Genomic DNA, 20,783 nt, shown 5'->3' on the forward strand with positions numbered 1-20,783 from the left:
TCAGTCTTTTCCCCATAGTCAATGTAAATGCATCTGAAAAATATTATCTGACAGTTTTTTACCTGAACGTTTCTCATTCAAAAGTTACAAAACTATTTAGCACTGCCATTTCCCTTGCTTAGAAGGGGAAATTACATCCTCTACTAGAGTGATAGATAAGTAACATGGCTCTGTCCAAGTATGTGCATAAAACATTGTTTTATTTTAAACTAAGTATCATATTTATCTCATTCTAGGCCTTTTTGGGTTCATTCATAGGCTAGGCTAGCTGCTAGTAGGGAGATTAGGAATAGGGCCATAAGGAGTATTGTTAAGTTATTTGTTTGGATTGCTCAAGGTAAGGGGAGCAGGAGGGCAATTTCTAGGTCGAAGAGGAGGAAAGTAATTGCTACTAGGAAAAATTTTATGGAAAAAGGTAGGCGAGCAGATCCTATTGGGTCAAAGCCACATTCGTAAGGGCTGGTTTTTCCTGCATAGACGTTTAGTTGGGGGAGTCAAAAACCGATAAGTATGAGCAGTAAGGCTAGGGTTGTATTCGTCAGTAACGTTAATAGAAGGTTTATTGTTCTTTTTCGGGGTGTACCGAAACTAACTGATTGGAAGTCAGTTGTACTTGTTAATACTAAAAGGACTATGAACCTCATCAATAGATTAATACATAGAGGAATAATCATACAACGTCTACGAAATGTCAGTATCAAGCAGCGGCTTCGAAGCCAACGTGGTGGTTTGATGTAAAGTGGAACATTAATTGGCGTATGAAGCAGACGATAAGGAAAGTGGATCCGATGATGACGTGTAGTCCGTGGAAGCCTGTGGCTACGAAGAAGGTAGATCCATAAACTCCGTCTGAGATCGTAAATGGGGCTTCATAGTATTCTGATGCTTGAAGTAGGGTGAAATAGAGGCCGAGTGTGATCGTGATGAGAAGAGCTTGGAGTATGTGTTTGCGGTCGCCTTCCATGAGACTGTGATGGGCTCAAGTGATAGATACACCGGAAGCTAATAGCACGGAGGTATTGAGGAGTGGGACTTCTAGTGGATTTAGGGGGTGGATACCCGTTGGTGGTCAGGAGCCTCCTAGTTCAGGAGTAGGGGCAAGATTTGAATGGTAAAAGGCTCAGAAGAAGCCTGTAAAGAATAGGACTTCTGATAAGATAAATAAGATTATACCATATCGAAGTCCTTTTTCAACGGTTGGTGTGTGGTGGCCTTGGAAAGTGCTTTCTCGGACGATATCTCGTCATCATTGGTATATTGTTAGGGTATTTGTCAAAAAGCTTAAAGTCAGTAAGATTATTGAGTTGAAGTGGAATCATATGATTAGGCCTGATGTTATAAGAAATGCTGAGAGAGCTCCTGTAAGTGGTCAAGGACTGGGGTTTACTATATGATATGAGTGGGTTTGGTGGGTCATTATGTATTGTCCTGCAAGTATAGGCTCACTAGTAAGGTGAATACGTAGGCTTGGATTAGGGCTACGGCGAATTCGAGGATGATTAATAAGGTGAGGATGGTGAATGTGCTGAGGGCTGTGAATAGCCTAATATCTATTAATGCAAGAGTTGCACTTCCGATTAGGTGTAGTAATAGGTGACCTGCTGTGATGTTCGCTGTTAGCCGTACTGCTAGAGCTAAAGGCTGAATAAATAGGCTGATAGTTTCGATTATTACTAATATAGGGATCAGGAAAGTGGGTGTGCCTAGTGGTAGAAGGTGGGCTAGGGATATTTTTGTCTTGTTACGGAAACCGATAATGACAGTGCCAGCTCATAATGGAATAGCTATGCCTAAATTTATAGAGAGTTGAGTAGTGGGTGTAAATGAGTGGGGTAGTATTCCAAGAAGATTTGTGGAAGCGATGAATAGGAAAAGTGAGATAAGTATTAGAGATCAGGTTTGTCCTTTGTGGTTATGTGTAACTATCAGTTGCTTTGATGTGAGTTTGGTTAGTCATTGTTGGATAGCGATTATACGATTGTTGATTAATCGATTTGGTGTTGGGAATAGTATGGTGGGAAATATAATAATTAGAGTAGTGATAGGAATACCTAGTATAATCGGGATTATGAAAGGGGCAAATAGATTTTCGTTCATGTGTAATTTCAGGGGGTTTGTTGTTTTTGTAATTTAGTGCACATTGGTTTGGGGGAAGGAGAATAAAAATGCTTTGAGATTTTTAGTTGAAGTAATGTGAAGAGGGTAAAGATCATAGAATGGTAAGGAGCCATGTTGATGTGTCTAGTTGTGGCATATCATTAAGGGGAGTTTATAACTCTCAATCTTTAACTTAAAAGGTTAACGCTAGTTTAGCTTCTTAATGAAGTTATAATATGGATGCAGATCATTTTTCAAAGTTCTCTAAGGGTACTAATTCGAGAACGATTGGCATAAAGCTGTGATTTGAGCCACAGATTTCTGAACATTGTCCATAGAACAGGCCAGGTCGTGTTGATATTAGGGTTGTTTGGATTAGGCGTCCAGGAATTGCATCTGTTTTTAGACCCAGGGAAGGAACAGCTCATGAGTGTAATACATCTTCTGAGGAAACTAGTATTCGGATTGTTATTTGTATGGGTAGGACCATTCGATTATCTACTTCTAGCAATCATAGTTCTCCTGGTTTTAGGTCCGAGGTTGGAATCATGTAGGAGTCAAAATTTAGGTCTTCGTAGTCGGTATATTCATAGCTTCAATATCATTGATGTCCTATTGTTTTTACGGTAAGGGAGGGATTGTTAATTTCGTCTATTATGTAGAGAATTCGTAGAGAAGGTAGGCGATTATAATTAAGATAACGGCAGGGAGGACAGTACAAATAGTTTCTACTTCTTGAGCGTCTATTGTACTAGTGTGTGTTAATTTGGTTGTAAGTATTAGGGTAATAATATAGAGGACTAGGGAGCTAATTAGGAAAACAATCAGTAATGCGTGGTCATGGAACTGTAGGAGTTCTTCTATAACAGGTGATGCTGCGTCTTGTAAGCCTAGTTGGAAAAGGTATGCCATGGAGATATACAGGATTTTCACTTGTGATTTAACTTTGACAAAGTTACGTAAGACTTTACTAATATCTCACTCATAAAGAAAGACATAATGGTTATGATGTTGGCTTGAAACCGATTAGAGGGGGTTCGATTCCTTCCTTTCTTGAATATTTTAGGTTAACATATACTGGTTCCTCAAATGTGTGATATGGTGGAGGACATCCGTTTAGTCATTCAAGGTTTGTGGAGGTGAGGTCTACTGCCAATACTTCCCGTTTAGATGCGAATGCTTCTCAGATAATGAAGATTATCAGTATGACTGCTGTCAGTGAGGTAAAGGAGCCTATTGACGAGATGGTATTTCATGTTGTGTAGGCATCTGGATGGTCGGAGTATCGGCGAGGTATTCCAGATAGGCCTAGGAAGTGCTGTGGAAAGAATGTCATATTTACACCTACGAATATAATTATAAATTGGATTTTTGTTCATGTTGGGTTAAGTGTATAGCCTGAAAATAGTGGAAATCAGTGGACGAAACCTCCTATGATGGCGAAGACAGCTCCCGTTGAAAGCACATAGTGAAAATGGGCAACTACATAATAGGTGTCGTGGAGAATAATGTCTAGGGATGAATTAGCCAGGATAATACCAGTTAGACCTCCTACTGTGAATAAGAAAATAAAGCCTAAAGCTCATATTAGGGCGGGAGATCATTTAATATTTCCTCCGTGACGTGTTGCCAGTCAGCTGAAGACTTTTACTCCTGTAGGAATAGCAATAATTATAGTGGCTGATGTAAAGTATGCTCGTGTATCTACGTCTGTTCCAACTGTAAATATATGATGAGCTCATACAGTAAAACCCAGGAAACCAATAGAAGCTATAGCTCATACTGTTCCCATATACCCGAAAGGTTCTTTTTTCCCCGAATAATAGGTAACGATAATGTGAAATTATTCCGAAGCCGGGCAGAACTAGAATATATACTTCGGGATGGCCAAAAAATCAGAACAGGTGTTGATACAGGATTGGGTCGCCTCCTCCTGCCGGGTCGAAAAAGGTTGTGTTTAGGTTTCGATCAGTTAATAGTATGGTAATTCCGGCTGCTAAGACGGGTAGCGACAGTAAGAGTAAAACTGCTGTGACCAAGACTGATCACACGAAGAGAGGTGTTTGGTATTGGGTTATAGCGGGCGGTTTTATATTAATAATAGTTGTAATGAAGTTAATAGCCCCCAGGATTGAAGATATACTGGCTAAATGTAGACAGAAAATAGTAAGGTCTACTGAGGCTCCTGCGTGTGCTAGGTTTCCGGCTAGAGGAGGATATACAGTTCAGCCTGTGCCTGCGCCGGCTTCAGTTATTGAAGATGCTGTCAGTAGTAGAAAGGAAGGGGGGGAAGTAGTCAGAAGCTTATGTTGTTTAGACGAGGGAATGCTATGTCAGGGGCTCCAATTATCAAGGGAACTAGTCAGTTTCCAAATCCCCCAATTATGATAGGTATAACCATAAAGAAAATTATTACGAAGGCGTGGGCTGTTACTAGAACATTATAAAGTTGGTCGTCTCCGATAAGTGTGCCAGGCTGACCTAATTCAGCACGAATCAGCAAGCTTAGACCAGTACCCACTATTCCTGCCCAGGCGCCAAATAGTAAATACAGGGTACCAGTGTCTTTGTGATTGGTAGAGAATAGTCATCGGTTTATGAACATAGGTAAAATGGCCGAGTAGGCATTAGACTGTAAATCTAAAGACAGGGGTAAAGTCCTCTTTTTGCCAAGTCCTGTGGTGAGTAATCATTTTGAATTGCAAATTCAAAGAAGCAGCTTCAATCCTGCCGGGACTTCTCCCACCTTTTTTTTCTCGCGGCGGGAGAAGTAGATTGAAGCCAGTTTATTAGGGTATTTAGCTGTTAACTAAAAGTTCATGGGAGATGTATCCCTCCAATCTAGTGAGGATTTAGCTTAATTAAAGTGTTTGATTTGCATTCAATTGATGTGAGATATGGTCTTGCAATCCTTATTGGGCAGGGGTTAAGTAGAATTATACTTGCTTAGGGCTTTGAAGGCTCTTGGTCTTATTTAACCTAAACCGCTATAGTAGGACAAAGAGTGCTGGTGTAAGAGGTAGAAGTATTGTGGATAGTACGATTGCTGTTGGTAAAAGGGTTATTTGTTTTGTGGAGTGGAATTGTCATTTTATTTTTATGTTGTTGGAATAGGGTTAATGCTGTGGAGTAGGTAAGGCGTGTATAGAAATATAGGTTGAGTAGAGCTGTGATGGCTATGAGGGTGGGTAGGATGAGGGTATCATTTTTGTTCTTGAATAATCATTCATTTGGGTATAAAGCCTGTGAGTGGAGGAAGTCCTCCTATGGAGAGTAGGGTGAGCATAGTAAAGGTTGTTATAACAGGTATTGTATTTCATGTTTGGGATAGTAGTAGTGTGGCGGTAGTGGAGTTTTGGATGAGTAGTATAAATATGGTGAAGGTTATTACAATGTAAATTAATAGATTTAGTAGGGTGAGGGCTGGATTGTATAATAAAATAGCGGTTATTCATCCTATGTGAGCAATTGATGAATAGGCTATGATTTTTCGGAGTTGCGTTTGGTTTAGTCCACCTCAGCCTCCGATTAGAATCGATAGAAAGGATATAGTGATTATCAGGTGTAGATTGATTGATGGTGAGATTTGATAAAGGATTGAGATGGGTGCGAGTTTTTGTCACGTAAGTAGAATTAGTCCTGTGCTTAGGGGAACACCTTGTGTAACTTCTGGTACTCAGAAGTGAAAAGGGGATAATCCTAGTTTAATGGCTAAAGCTATTGTTATTAGAACGGATGCTGTTGGGTCGAATAATTTTATGATAGTTCATTGGCTGGCGTGTATTAGGTTAATAATAATTGCTAGTATGAGTAATGAGGATGCTGTGGCTTGTGTTAGAAAGTATCTGGCTGAGGCCTCTGTGGCTCGGGGGTTAGGTTGTTTTATTATGATAGGAATGATGGCTATCATGTTTATTTCTAGTCCAATTCAGGCGAACAGTCAATGGGAGCTAATGGTTACAATTATTGTGCTTAGGACGAGGGTTGTTAATAGGGTGATGGAGATGAATGGGTTAATTAGTATGGGAAGGATATGAACCAACATTTCCGGGGTATGGGCCCGGTAGCTTATTTAGCTGACCTTACTATAGATTATGGTGTAGTGTGGTAGCACGGAGAATTTTGAATTCTTAAGGGTAGGTTCGATTCCTATTATTCTAGAAATAAGAGGACTCAAACCTCTATTATTTACTCTATCAAAGTAATTCTTTTGTAAGACATATTTCTTATTTTATGTTTGGGGTGGGATACCTGCTGTTATAATGGGTAGTGAGATGTGTCATAGGCAGAGAGCTAGTGTCAGTGGGAGGAAGTTTTTTCAGAGGAGGTGTATTAGTTGGTCATATCAGAATCGGGGGTAGGATGCTCGGATTCATAGGAAGGATATTGTTAATAGTAGCGATTTAATGATTAGGTTTGTTGTGCATAGTTCTGGTGTGTAGGGGTCATGGAATGCTCCTAGAAATAAGATAGTTGTGAATATGTGTATTATGATAATGTTAGCATATTCTGCTAGGAAGCACAGGGCGAAAGGGCCTGCTGCAGATTCTACATTAAAGCCAGATACGAGTTCTGATTCTCCTTCTGTGAGGTCGAAAGGGGCTCGGTTAGTTTCTGCTAAGGTGGAAATAAATCATATTATGGCTAATGGTCATGAGGGGAAGAGCAGTCATAGTTTTTCTTGTGTAGTGTTTAGTGTGGATAGAGTGAAGGAGCCATTTATTAGAAGTACAGATAGAAGAATAATAGCTAATGTTACTTCATGTGAGATTGTGCTACTGCTCGTAGTGCTCCGATTAAGGCGTATTTTGAATTAGAAGCTCATCCAGATCATAGAATAGAGTAGACCGCTAGGCTTGATATTGCTGATATGAAGAGTACTCCTAGGTTTATGTTGATGAGGGGGTGTGGTATGGGTAGGGGAGCTCATATTGTGCGGGCCAGGGTTAGTGCGAGTACGGGTGCGATGATGAATATGGTGGTGGAGGATGTGGCTGGTCCTAAGGGTTCTTTGGTGAATAGTTTGATTGCATCGGCGAAGGGTTGTAATAAGCCATATGGACCTACGATGTTGGGTCCTTTTCGGAGTTGTATATAGCCTAGGATTTTGCGTTCTACTAATGTTAGAAATGCTACAGCTAAAAGAATGGGAAGGATGAGTGTTAAAATGTTAATTATAAACATTTGTTGAAGAGACGATTTGAACCTCTGGGTATAAAAGCTTAAGTTTTATGCAATTGCCGTACTCTGCCACTTCAACAAAGCCCTGGTCTTGGGCAGAGTATGTTTGCGCTAGTTTATTAGGTTGAGACTGGGTCACTAATTGTTTGAAGGCGCTTTTTTAAAGTTGGCCTTACTTCTCTTGTCCTTTCGTACTGGGAGAAATGCGTGATAGATAGAAACCGACCTGGATTACTCCGGTCTGAACTCAGATCACGTAGGACTTTAATCGTTGAACAAACGAACCCTTAATAGCTGCTGCACCATTAGGATGTCCTGATCCAACATCGAGGTCGTAAACCCTATTGTCGATATGGACTCTAGAATAGGATTGCGCTGTTATCCCTAGGGCAACTTGTTCCGTTGATCAAAATTTTGGATCAATAAGTGGTATTATACTTTGGCTGGTAGGCCTAGGTTTTAATCACTCGGAGGGTTTTTTATACTCCAAGGTCACCCCAACCGAAACTGTCAACTCATATAAAGCTTTGTTATCCCTTGGTGGTATTATTTTGTGCTTTTTGGGTTGATTAATTAAAGCTCCATAGGGTCTTCTCGTCTTACTGTGTTATCCCCGCCTCTTCACGGGGAGGTCAATTTCACTGATTAAGAGTAAGAGACAGTAAAACCCTCATGTGACCATTCATACAAGTCCTTATTTAGAGAACAAGTGATTATGCTGCCTTTGCACGGTCAGGATACCGCGGCCGTTTCACGATTGTCACTGGGCAGGCAGTGCCTCTAATACTGGCTATGCTAGAGGTGATGTTTTTGGTAAACAGGCGGGGTTTGTGTTTGCCGAGTTCCTTTTACTTTTTTTAATCTTTCCTTGGTGCACACCTGTGTTGGGTTAACAGTATGTTTAATAAATGGTTTAGTGTTAGGTTATATTTATTGGCTGTTAACTATCAGTATATTATCAGTCACTGATATAAGCTTGTGCGAGGAGAAAATTTTTCTTGTTACTCATGTTAACAGTATTTCTTCTATAATTAAATAGATTAGTCCAGTAGTCAGGCTAGGAGTTATTTTACTTATTGTTGAAATTAAAACTTATTTTTGTTGTTGAGCTTGAACGCTTTCTTAATTGGTGGCTGCTTTTAGGCCAACTATGGTTTAAGTTTTATATTACTCTCTAGTAGAGGTTGTATCCATTTCTAAAAAGCTGTACCTTTTTAGACTAACAATTAAACATACGTTGAAACTTGCTGTGGTTTTTAGTATTGTTTAATGTTGAACTGAAATTCCTTTCTTGGACGACCAGCTATCACCAGGCTCGTTAGGCTTTTCACCTCTACTTACAAGTCTTCTCACTATTTTGCCACATTGATGAGTTTGTTCTAGTTACTGCTTATAAGTAGCTCGTCTGGTTTCGGGTAATTTAACTTACGGTCTCTTTGCTAAATTATTACTAGTTAAGTCATTATACAAAAGGTACAAGGGGTAAGCTTTGCTTTTTTCTACTTTTAATAATTCTTTCATCTTTCCCTTACGGTACTTTCTCTGTAGCGCCACTGATATTTAAATTTCTATCTCCTATACTTTAAATGTATGGTAAATGTTTTATTTGATTAACTTATAGTAGTAGTGATGGGGAGGGGTATGGGCTAGATATAGTTCAAGATGTGCACAAGTTGTGAAATCTTCTAGGTGTAAACTAGATGCTTTATTTAAGCTACATCTTGTTTATCCAAGCACACCTTCCGGTATGCTTACCTTGTTACGACTTGTCTCCTCTTGTACGCTTGCTTAGCATGGGTTAGCGATCTGGGGCTTTGCTATGGCACTTGAGGAGGGTGACGGGCGGTGTGTGCGTGCTTCATGGCCTTATTCAATTAAGCATTCTATTCTTAATTTACTGCTAAATCCTCCTTTAGTTTTTAGGTTTCATAAAAACTTTCGTGTGGGTTATAAGGGGTGTTCTTATTATAGAAAATGTAGCCCATTTCTTCCCAATCCGTAGGTTACACCTTGACCTAACGTTTTTATGTGCGATAGTTGTGCTTACTTTCGTTCCTTTTTTAGGGTTTGCTGAAGATGGCGGTATATAGACTGAAGTAGCAAGGATTGGTGAGGTTGATCGGGGTTTATCGTTTACAGAACAGGCTCCTCTAGAGGGATATGAAGCGCCGCCAAGTCCTTTGAGTTGTGGGCTGTTGCCGATAGCACTCTGGCGAATAGTCTTGTTTTAGGACTATTTAAGTTTACGACTAAGCATAGTGGGGTATCTAATCCCAGTTTGGGTCTTAGTTGTCGTGTACTCAGTTTATGATAAAGTTACTTTCGTAGTTTAACTTAATTTTGATTATGGCTTTTTACAGCTTAATTAAGGCTTGACTTTATTTTTGTATTGCTCCTTGACACTCTTTACGCCAGGTGTCTATTAATTTGGGTCAATCGTATGACCGCGGTGGCTGGCACGAAATTTACCAACCCTAGTTAGCATGGCTAGGTCAAACTTTCGTTCATAGCCTAATTTTTGTCACTGCTGTATCCCGTGGGGGTGTGGCTAAGCAAGGCGTTATGAGCTACTAGCGTAGTGTGCTTGATACCCGCTCCTTTTAGTCTTAATGATTTGAAGGGTGTTCTCACTGGGATGCGGATGCTTGCATGTGTAAGTCTGCTAAGAACTAATAGAAAGGCTAGGACCAAACCTTTGTGTTAATGGGGCAGTAATGCCCATCTAGACATTTTCAGTGTCTTGCTTTATAAAAATTTAAGCTACATTAACCCGTGGAGTAGAAAATTATTTGTATAATTGCATTATGGGGCTTGTGTCAGATTTGGTATTGATTTATTAAAAAAGGTGCGCGTAGATCTAGGGACGAAGCAGTGTAGGGGGGTGGTGAATATTAAAGCAGACGATCAGTTTTGTAAGGGGTAAGGGGGGTTTAAACCCCTATGAGATAGAGTTTTTTGAGCCCGGGGGGAATAATGGAGTACCATGTCCTGTAACCATTAATTAAATTACACCTGTTGGTTGTGCTAGTCCAATCAAAAATACACACAGGCCCAGCTACAATTTATCTGACTGTGACAGGGCCTTTCTAAGGCCATAGCTGAGCCTTGTGAGAATGCTCACCAATTAGAAGCATTTGCTCCTCGGAAATGCCTAGCAAGTTAAACTTACTGCTACACTTTTGGTAGACTGAGGTACAAATGTCGTCTGCCCTTATGATTACCTCTAACTCTAGTTCCGCCCCCTGCATTAATGATTCCAAGGTAGCTGGTTTTCCTGTTTCATGGCACACTACACATCTCTAGTTCCTTTCACAAACATCATATAGAGGACCTGAGACAATGGCTAGAAATGCCAATCTATCCTCTCACCTTGAAAAGGCCTGAAGGGAAAACAGGACAAAATTCAGGCTGGGGCCAAGCTGCTTTTGATAGAGAAGCACCTGTTTTCAACACATTTCCATTAAAAGCAGGGCTGGGTAGGGAGGAGTGGGGAAGAGGTGGAGTGATATCACTGCCCCAGTCAGACTTATGGTCCCTACTAGAGCAGCTCATACTAACCTCCAAAATGCTCCGTAGTCCAAATATTATCCCATTTTGAATCGGGTAAAAAAAAAAAAAGTTACCTGAAAATGGCCCAGTATGACAACGGATATAAGGGTATTTTTTAAAAAACAGGTGGCAGTGTGAGAATTTAAAATCAGTCACATAAAACAATCAAGAAAGCGGTAGGGGAGAGAAGTGCCCAGTACAACCTGGACAACCTTTCTTTCTGCCCTTAAGTGCCTTTTGGAGGATTTCTTGGAAGAGCATGTAAGAAGATACTTAACTCCATGCTTACATATTGAATTGTTTCACCTTAGCCATCAGTTTTTAAGACTCCAAGGTAACAAAGAAAAGATCTGATTCTTTTACTAAACGCTAGAGAGTAGGACTTTTTTTTAAGAGGCATCACTTTTCCAAGAAGAATGAGCTAGGCTATCATTATTCCTTTATCAAGAAAAAGTTTGTTTTTTTAAAAACTCTGGCTATACGTAGTATAAAGTTCATACATAATATACCTGGAAAAAAACCAAAGAGTATATACCCTGAAGCAAAAGGTTTATTGGAGAGAAAAAGTCTCTTCCACGGTACCAAGTCTTAAGGTGGCAGTTTTCAAAGTTCAGAGGGTGGCAGTGATGTAATTAATGCCAAACTGTTTGCTCACGGGTGTGGCAGGATGCAATGATGGACCAAAAACAAAAAACCATTCTGCAGTGACCATCACACACACGCACAAGTAACGAGAGAGACAGTAGTACTGAGAGAAGGGTTTGGGATAGAGAGAGGGGAGTGAGGGAGAGTATGAGAGAGCGCGAGCCTGAAACCCCAAATCATTCAAGCATGCAGTCATAATACAGCACAAAGCAGGTGTTTCCATTCAGCCCACTGCAATCGCACAAAGAAGGGTAACTATAGTAAAATAGAGATTTCTTAAGAAAGCTTGCAATTCCCAGAGAACAGCCAGGTTGCCACCCTAACCCAGGAATCCGTTGCTATTGCCAGGAGCGTCCTTGTGGTCTCTCGTGGTTTCTCATGGAGAGGTTATAGCTGCTGACTTCTCTGACTTCTTGTTCTTGGACAAGGCAGCTGCTTGGCTTCAGGAGCTCTCGGTTTTTGGCCTGCAATTGTTCTGTAACTTCTTTGTGGGTTTTCTCCATCTGGTTCATTTTGGCTCTCATCTGAGATGCTTGGTATTGAGAATCAGCCTTCAACTTTGGGCAAAGATGACAGAGTGGTCAGTGCCTGGTGAGTCCAGAGCTATCGCCATTGGTTGTGATCAACTCAAGCCTGGATTTTTTCTTTAGGATTTCATTTTGAATTGCAGATGTAGGAAGTGTTTTCTTGCTGCTTCTCCTGGTGGCTGGCACGGGAACAACTGCTCAGGTGCTTCCTCTGCTCTTTGGTCTTGTGAAGGACCCGTTTGTATGAAAGTGTGCACAGCCAGCGTAACAATTTCCCGTCTACCTTTTTTCTGCCATCAGGAGTTCTTTATATATTCTGGATATTAATCCCTTATCAGATACATGATTTGCAAATGTCTTCTCACATTCTATGTGTTGCCTTTTTACTCTGATGAGAATGTCTTTAGAGTCACAACTTTAATCTCAGGCAGCCCAATTTATCCTTACTGTTTTGTTCTGTTACCTGGGCTTTTGGTATCATATCCAGGTGTCATATCCAGGAAATTATTGCCAAATCCATTGTTGCAAAACTTTTGTCCTGTCTTCTTCCAAGAGTTTTATTGTTGTAGGTCTTACATTTAGGTCCTTGAGCTATTTGACTGCTCAGCGCTCAATTAACCAGGGACTTCGGACTTTCTGACACATTCGTTCAACTGTAAACAAACACCTGAATGCAACAGGAGAGCTGCCATTGATAGGAAGGAACCCTGAGAGTTTTCTGCAAACCCTAATTAACCGTTTCGTATGTGGATTTGCAGGGGGGTTGCCTAAAAGGGGCGCGGCCATTATAGGGCACATTATACTGAGGATGCAGTGTTAAAACATCTAGGGCACAGGTCCTGGGGCCAGAAGACCCTCAGCTCTCTGAAAGGGAGGTTTTGGTTAGGAAGCCTGTGCAACCACAGACAGACACACCTGAGGCTTGGTCCAAGTACCTTTCCTCCAAGGAGCTTTCCTCCACGTTCTCATCTCTCCTCCCAACAGGCTTTTTTACCCCTGACTTGTAAGGTCACAGGCAGGCATAGCTGAGACCAGAAGCCCAGTCTCCCTCTGCCTTCTCCAGCAGATCCCTGCTGCCCCACTGTGACCCAGACCCCATAACACTAGCCTTTCCAGGGCCCAGCATTCCCTTTGATGCTCCCAGGAGCCCAGCCAGGCCTGGGACTCGTCCTGTCCTCTGGCCGTCAGAGCAGCAGCCAGGAGGAGGAAGGCTTAGCTTCCTAGCCACCGGTTCTACATTCCCCTCCCACCCACTCTAGCCTCCATCCCCAGCTCAGCATAGAGGAGAGGCCGACAGTCCCCATCTCCGTGACCCACCCTTCCCAGCAGCCCTCATTCCCTACAGAAACCCTGCATAAAGCAAGGTTAAGAAGTTAAGGCTGAGCAGAACCTCCTGAGAGCTGGTTGAGGTCCTGACTCAAGGTGAGATCAGGTCACCTTCCAGACCTGTCCCCAAAGTGCCCCAGGCAAGAGCATTCCCCACACACGAATGCGCTTCCTTGGTGCTTCCCTGACACAAAGCACCAACTCGGTGAGACTGGGTCAGGGTCTGAGCAGCAGAGGGACCCTCACAGAATGAGCTGAGCTGGATGAGGCTGGGGCTGACGGGGTGGCAGTCACTCAGACAGGTGAGACTGAGCAGGGCCTCAGAGAGCTGGTTGACGTCCCGGCAGTACGGCTCCCGCCGCAGGATGAAGTCCAAAACACCCAGCAGCTGGTGCCGGAGCCGCTCTGGCTCCTGCGTCTTCCGAATGCCACCACTGCCTTTTTCCTCTTCTTTTCTCCCCCGCTGCTGCTGACTGTGTTCTGTGAAGCCCCTGGCAGAATGCTGCGCCTTAGAAGACCCCTGTGCCCTGACCGGCTTCTTCAGGAACTCATCCAGTGTAGGGCCATTTCGCCTCAGTGGGTCATCAGGCACCATGGTTTCCCACGAAGGTGAGGGGCAGCAGGCGCTCTAATGATTGCCATCCACTTCTCAGACTCCTCTGCCAGGTCCCGATGATCCCATTGATCTCTTCAGCCAGCTTCACCATGAACCTGTCCTCATAGGAAGAGATCCTCTTGCCATCCAAGACCCAGGAGAGAGTGAGGGAGAGCAGGCTGAGGGAATACAGCTTGTGCAGGAAGTGACCCTCTCTGACACCTTGGAGTCCCTACTGAAATGCCACTGAGGCACAAAGACAGTTATGTCACAGTGGCCACGGTCCCAGAAGTACTGCACAGCAATGGCAATGCCCCGGCTGGAGGCCATGCACCATGGCCACGTTGCTGCCATCGATGACAATATGGCGGAGGTCTGGCTTGCGTGGCACATTGGCAAGGCACAGGGTGAAAGGGTCCTGGAGGGCCTCCTGGAAACGCTGCGTGCCAGTCACCAAATTACCCCCCCCAGGTGCCTCGTTTCCACGGAGACCCCCGACCTTGAACCATGACCTACCTTGAGCCACGACCTGCTGCTTGTCTGCCCAGTCTCCTGTGTCCCCTCCATCTCCGCAGTGCCAAGGGGGTTCAGGCGCTGGTGGGGGGCTGCACACTCTTGGAGGTGAGGCTTCCCCATTATGGAGCTGCTGCAGGAGAGAGGCTCCCTGGAGGTGAGGCTTCCCCATTATGGAGCTGCTGCAGGAGAGAGGCTCCCTGGGGTTGGGCTGCCTTCTGAAGGGGCCCTGGGTGCCAGGAGGTTCGCCCTGGACCCAGAACCTTCCTCTCTCCTGAGGCACCCCCTCCTTCCCCAGAGCCTTCCCTTTCAGAGGCACTGCCTGCCCTGCCTCTCCTCCTCCTGTGGCCTGAAGGCCACTTGTCTCTCCCAGGCCTCTTCCCCGGGCCACTCCTTCTACCCCAAATCCATCTCCCTGGGACCACCGTGCTTGTCCCCTCCTTCCCCATAGCATGTCTCTCTCCCCTCGACTCCTGCCACCCCTGCCATCACTCAGGGGACTCCTGACTCCCTGGTGCTGAGCACCCAGCAGACCTGGGCTTCCCCACTCCTAGGACGGGAATGCTTGGGGCCCCTGCCCCCCGGATGCCTCTGATGAGCAGTTCTTCCTGGACAGCAAGGGGCAGCTGCAGCAGGGCCTCTGTGTGGGCATCCCCCCGGGACTGCAGCAGAGAAGAGAATTCTCTCAGCTCTCCAGCGCACTGAGAGGCTCCAGGGGATGGCCCCAGCCGAAAGTCCCAGCTCAGCCGCTCCACCAGCTCCTCCAGGACCATGACAAAGGCCTCGGTCAGGCCGCTGACCATCAGCGAGCCGGGCGCCCCTGGCACCAGGTGGGCTGATGTGCTCCAAGTCAGACAATCAAGGAAGAAGCCCCGGGCTCCCAGAAAGACGCAGTGCAGTTTGGGTGAGTAGTGAATTGCATTCTGTAGCTCTGGGCTGCAGAGACCCTTCAGGTACTCCTTGGCTCTGCTGGCGTTCTCCTTGGGGCCCTCCAGCTGCAGCCAGATGTGAGGGTTCTCAGGACAGTCCTTTGGGAGGACGCTCATCCCCACCCTGAAGATGCGCTCCACATGGGGTTGCTGTTCTTGCACCTTGTCCTCGGCCTCTGCAGACACCGCAAAACGGTCATGGGATGGGGAGCCAGCCCCCCAGGTAGGCATGGCTCCTTGGCCACCCAGCCCCAACGGGGACCTCTCTTCCCCACATCACGAACAGTTTTTTGAGTCATTTCCTGGCCAGGGGTGGAGTAAGCTGGGCCCCTCCCGGGGCTGGGCCTGCACACTGAGCCTTGGCCCAGGCCCAAGCCCCCCAGAGTTAATTGAAAATGCTGTCCTCTTCCCCCATTGGATGGTCTTTTCACTCTATTCCCTTGGTCTATACATCTGTCTTTATACCAGTACCACACTGTTTTGAGTACTGTAGCTTTGAAATCAGGATATAGGAGTTGTCCAGTTTTATTCTTCTTTATCAATATTGTTTCGGCTTTTCAAGACCCCTTGAGATTCTAATTTGAATTTTATGATGGGTTTCTCCTTCTGCAAAAAATATTGGGGTATATTGGGGTATATATAGTTGGTTAACAATATTGTGTTACTTTCAGGTGTACTTATACATGTATCTATTTTTCAAATTATTTTCCCATTTAGGTTATTACAGAATATTGAGCAGAGTGTCCTGTGCTATACAGTAGTACAGTAGGTCCTATTTTAAATATAGTAGTGTGTATATGTCAATCCCAAACTCCCAATATATCCCTCCCCCTACATCTTTCCCCTTTGGTAACCATACGTTTGTTTTCTAAGTCTGTGTATTTGTTTTGTAAATAAGTTCACTTGTATCATTTTTTTAGTTAAAGATTCCTCATGTAAGTGATATCATATGATATGTCTTTCTCTGACTTACTTCACTTAGTATCACTTAGTATGATAATCTCCAGGTCCATCCATGTTGCTGCAAATGGCATTATTTCTTTTTAATGGCCGAGTAATACTCCATTGTATATATGCACCTCATCTTCTTTATCCATTCCTCTGTTGACAGACATTTAGGTTGCCTTTCATGTCTCGGCTATTGTAAACAGTAAAACAGTGCTGCAGTGAACATTGGGGTGCATCATGTCTCGGCTATTGTAAACAGTAAAACAGTGCTGCAGTGAACATTGGGGTGCATGTATCCTTTTGAACCATGGTTTTCTCCAGATATATACCCAGGAGTGGGATTGCTGGATCATATGGTAGCTCTATTTTAAGTTTTTTAAGGAACCTCCATACTGTTCTCCATAGTGGCTGTACAAATTTACATTGACACCAACAGTGTAGGAGGGTTCCCTTTTCTCCACACCCTCTCCAGCACTATGTGTAGACTTTTTTTTTTTTTTACGTGTAGACTTTTTGATGATGGCCATTCTGACTGGTGTAAGGTGGTATCTCTTTGCAGTTTTGATTTGTATTTCTCTAATAATTGGTGATGTTGAGCATCTTTTCATATGCCTGTTGGCCATTTGTGTCTTCTTTGGAGAAATGTCTTTTTAGGTCTTCTGCCCATTTTTTGATTGGGTGTTTGTTTTTTTTTTGATATGTAGTTGCATGGGCTGTTTGTAGATTTTGGAGATTAATCCCTTGTCTCTAGCATCATTTGCAAATATTTTCTCCCCTTCTGTGGATTGTCTTTTCATTTCTTTATGGTTTCCTTTGCTGTGCAAAAGCTTTTGAGTTTAATTAAGGTTCCATTTGTTTATTTTTGTTTTTATTTCCATTACTCTAGGAGACAGATCAAAAAAGATATTGCTGCAATTTATGTGAAAGAGTGTTCTTCCTATGTTTAGGTCTTTAATCCATTTCGAGTTTATTTTGTATATGGTGTTATGTGTAGAAGTCCAGTTTTCCCAGCACCACTTGTTGAAGAGACTGTCTTTTCTCCATTGTATATTCTTGCGTCTTTTTCTTAGATTACTTGGCCATAGTGCATGGGTTTACTTCTGGGCTTTCTATCCTGTTCCATTGATCTATATTTCTGTTCTTTTGTGCCAGTTCCGTACTGTTCTCATCATGTTTGTAGTATAGTCTGAAGTCAGGGAGCCCGATTCCTCCAGCTCTGATATTCTTTCTCAAGATTGCTTTGTCTATTTGGGGTCTTTCGTGTCTCCATCCGAATTTAAAAATTTTTTGTTCTAGTTCTGTGAATGACATTGGTGATTTGATAGGGATTGCACTGAATCTATAGATTGCCTTGGGTAGTTACAGTCATTTTGAAAATACTGATTCTTTCAACTCAACAACATGGTATACCTTTCTGTCTGTTTGTGTCATACAACATGGTATACCTTTCTGTCTGTTTGTGTCATCTTTGACTTCTTATAGTTTTCTTTGACTTCTTATAGTTTTCGGAGTACGGGTCTTTTGCCTCCTTAGGTAAGTTTTTTCCTAGGTATTTTATTCTTTTTGATGCAGTAGTAAAGATTCCTTAATTTCTTTCTGATCTTTCGTTGTTAGTATATAGAAATGCAACAGATTTCTCAAATTTGTATCTCTCAATTTTTTGTATCCTGCAACTTTACCAGATTCATTGATGAGCTCTAGTAGTTTTCTGGTAGCATCTTTACAATTTTCTACATATAGTATCACCTCATCTGCAGTGAGTTTTACTTCTTCTTTTCCAAGTTGGATTCCTATTATTTCTTTTTATTCTCTGATTGCCATGGCTAGGACTTCCAAAACTGTTGAATAAAAGTGGTGAGAGTGGGTGACTTCTCTGTTGGCACAGTGGTTAAGAATCCACCTGCCAATGCAGGTGACATGGGTTCAAGCCCTGGTCCAGGAACATCCCACATGCCACGGAGCAACTAAGCCTGAGCACCACAACTACTGAAGCTTGCGTGCCTAGAGCCTGTGCTCCGCAACGAGAGAAGCCACTATGATGAGAAGCCTGTGCACCACAACAAAGAGTAGCTCCTGCTCACCGCAGCTAGAGAAAGCCTGTGAACAGCAACAAAGATCCAACACAGCCAAAAATAGTAAAAACAGAAAGGAAAACAAAACAACCCAGGCTCGCAACTCCAAGGTTAGGGTGAGCTCTCCTGTTAGTAGTAATATTTCATACCTGTTGTCGCAAATTAAGCTCTGCCCATGCAACTCCACTGAGGATAACAAACTCTGAGCCTAGTTTCTCCTGGATTCTGCCCTAAGTACTAATTCACTAATTTAAATACATGTCCTTTCCCTGTAATATAAACTGTGTATAACTGCTTTTCTGAAACAGGTCCTCCTGTGAGCTCTGTAGTGAATCCCCAGACCTGCGGCTGGTCTTGGGCACCCCTGACACCCCACAATATGATAAGAAGTAATTCACTAGAGGAGCTTCACAGTCAACTGAAACTGGCAGAGGAAAGAAAAGAATTAGTGAACTTGAACACTGACTGATGGTACAATCTGAAGAACAGAGAGAATAATATGAATGAAGGTGGAAGAGCCTCAGAGAAATGTGGGGCAGCGTTTAGGTGATGGCAGCAGGAGAGAAAGAAGAGGACAAATACTCAAAGCAGTACTGGCTGAAAACGTGCTAAATTTATGGAAAATCATCAAACTACATATGCAGATGTCCAATGGACTCTGAAGAATAATCTGCAAAGTGTTCCACACACAGATACGTCACAGTGAAAACGGTGAAAGTCAAAGACAAGGAGAAAAGCTTGAAAGCAGCAAGAAAAACACCTTGTCCCCTAAAAGCGAACCACTGTAAGACTATGAGCTGGCTTTTCAGCTGAAACCAGGGAGGTTACAGGTAATGGGATAACACATTCAAAGTTACGAATATGAAGAGAAGCCACCGCAATGGGAAGCCCGCGCACCGCAAGGAAGAGTGCACACATCTGATCCATCGCACTGCCCTTAGAAAACTGTTCAGAGCATGTCTCATATCTGAATCAGGCTAGCAAAACTAACAGTGGGAAACTGCCTTGAAGGCTGAATAGCTCCTGGACAGCCACCTATGGTAACACCAGCTGAGTTTATGTATGATGCCCATGGAACTGATACTTCCAAGTATTTAACCAAATGGGAAAACCTGACCAAAGATAACTTGTCCCTGAAATGGCCAAAATGGGGTACTTTTGATTTACCTACATTTCTGTTGTACCCCAAAGCAAATCCACCATATGCATGCACATGTCCCCATATCCCCTCGCCCTTGCGTCTCCCTCCCACCCTCCCTACCCCACCCCTCTAGGTGGTCACAAAGCACCGAGCAGAGCTCCCTGTGTTATGTGGCTGCTTCCCACTAGCGATCTATTTTACATTCGGTAGTGTATATAGGGAGGCATATTCTAATTGGGACCTGGAAGCCTCACAAGTGAGGAAATAATAAAATGGCTTCATTGTAAGAAACAAACCAAAAATGATTAGAAACGGTGGTGGCTGAATTAGAGAAAGCCTCAACCTCCGTCTCCAGCTTCTTTATGTTCTCTTCTTTCTGAGTTGCCCGCTCTGCCCTGCCCTTCCTGCTTTCCCTCCTCCAACACCAAAAGAAAAGTATATTGAATGTGAGATAGAAAATGAAAGCAACACCCATGAGCAGAGGGAACCTGCTCTATCTACAGCCCCTGGACTAGGACAAAACTTAGGAACTTGACTAAGGATTTTCCAGATCCCTTACAAAGACCCTTTAGTAAGGAATTTGATCTTACAGTAAGAACTTACGAGCCTGGATATTCAGACTTGTACCAGCTCGTACATTGACTAGTCTCTGAAAGTAAAGCAACAGAATGGCTCTAAGACATAATTTGGAAAGCACCTATGGAGGATTTTCAGAAGTGTGAGGCTACAGATCGCCAGAAAGGTAGAGAAGTTGTCCACAACTTATATCAGGCTATTCCAAAAATCTTCCCACAGAAAACAGATGGAGCATGGGACTTCCCTGGTGGTCCAGTGGCTAAGACTCCACGCTCCCAATGCAGGGGGCCCAGGTTCGACCCCTGGTCAGGGAACTAGATCCCACGTGCAGCAACTGAAAGAGCATGCCACAACGAAGACCCAACACAGCCAAATAAATAAGTAAAACACGTATTTTTAAAAAAGAAAAGAAAAAACAGATTGGGCAAAGATCCATCAGTGTAAACAGAGGCCAGGAGAAACTATTTGATTATTTTGAAAGATTTGAAAAAACATTCAAACAACACTCTGGCATGGATCCAGAGAGTTGTGTAAACCATCAGAATGATTCAGTATTACATTCTATTTTTCTAGAAGGTAGTTTTCTAGAAGGATTAGATGAGGTACACCTGGTTAAAAGACATGAACTTGATTGGGCTACTATGCATACTAATGCCCTTGTCACTACTGCTGATGAGCTTTCTA

At 43.2% G+C, this 20,783-nt stretch overlaps 1 long non-coding RNA gene and 3 pseudogenes across 1 annotated transcript in view; 1 reads left to right on the plus strand and 3 right to left on the minus strand.

Moving 5' to 3' along the window:
* Positions 1 to 20,783, plus strand: part of LOC117195679 (uncharacterized) — a 57,231-nt gene that overhangs the window by 29,309 nt on the left and 7,139 nt on the right. The window lies entirely within an intron of this gene.
* LOC117195677 (ATP synthase subunit a-like) lies at positions 220 to 2,238 on the minus strand (annotated as a pseudogene).
* On the minus strand, positions 220 to 3,810 carry LOC125963790 (cytochrome c oxidase subunit 2-like; annotated as a pseudogene).
* On the minus strand, positions 12,630 to 15,727 carry LOC101282494 (protein KHNYN-like; annotated as a pseudogene).

This window comes from Orcinus orca, chromosome 3 (genome assembly GCF_937001465.1).
Source record: "Orcinus orca chromosome 3, mOrcOrc1.1, whole genome shotgun sequence".
NCBI classification, from domain to species: domain Eukaryota; kingdom Metazoa; phylum Chordata; class Mammalia; order Artiodactyla; family Delphinidae; genus Orcinus; species Orcinus orca.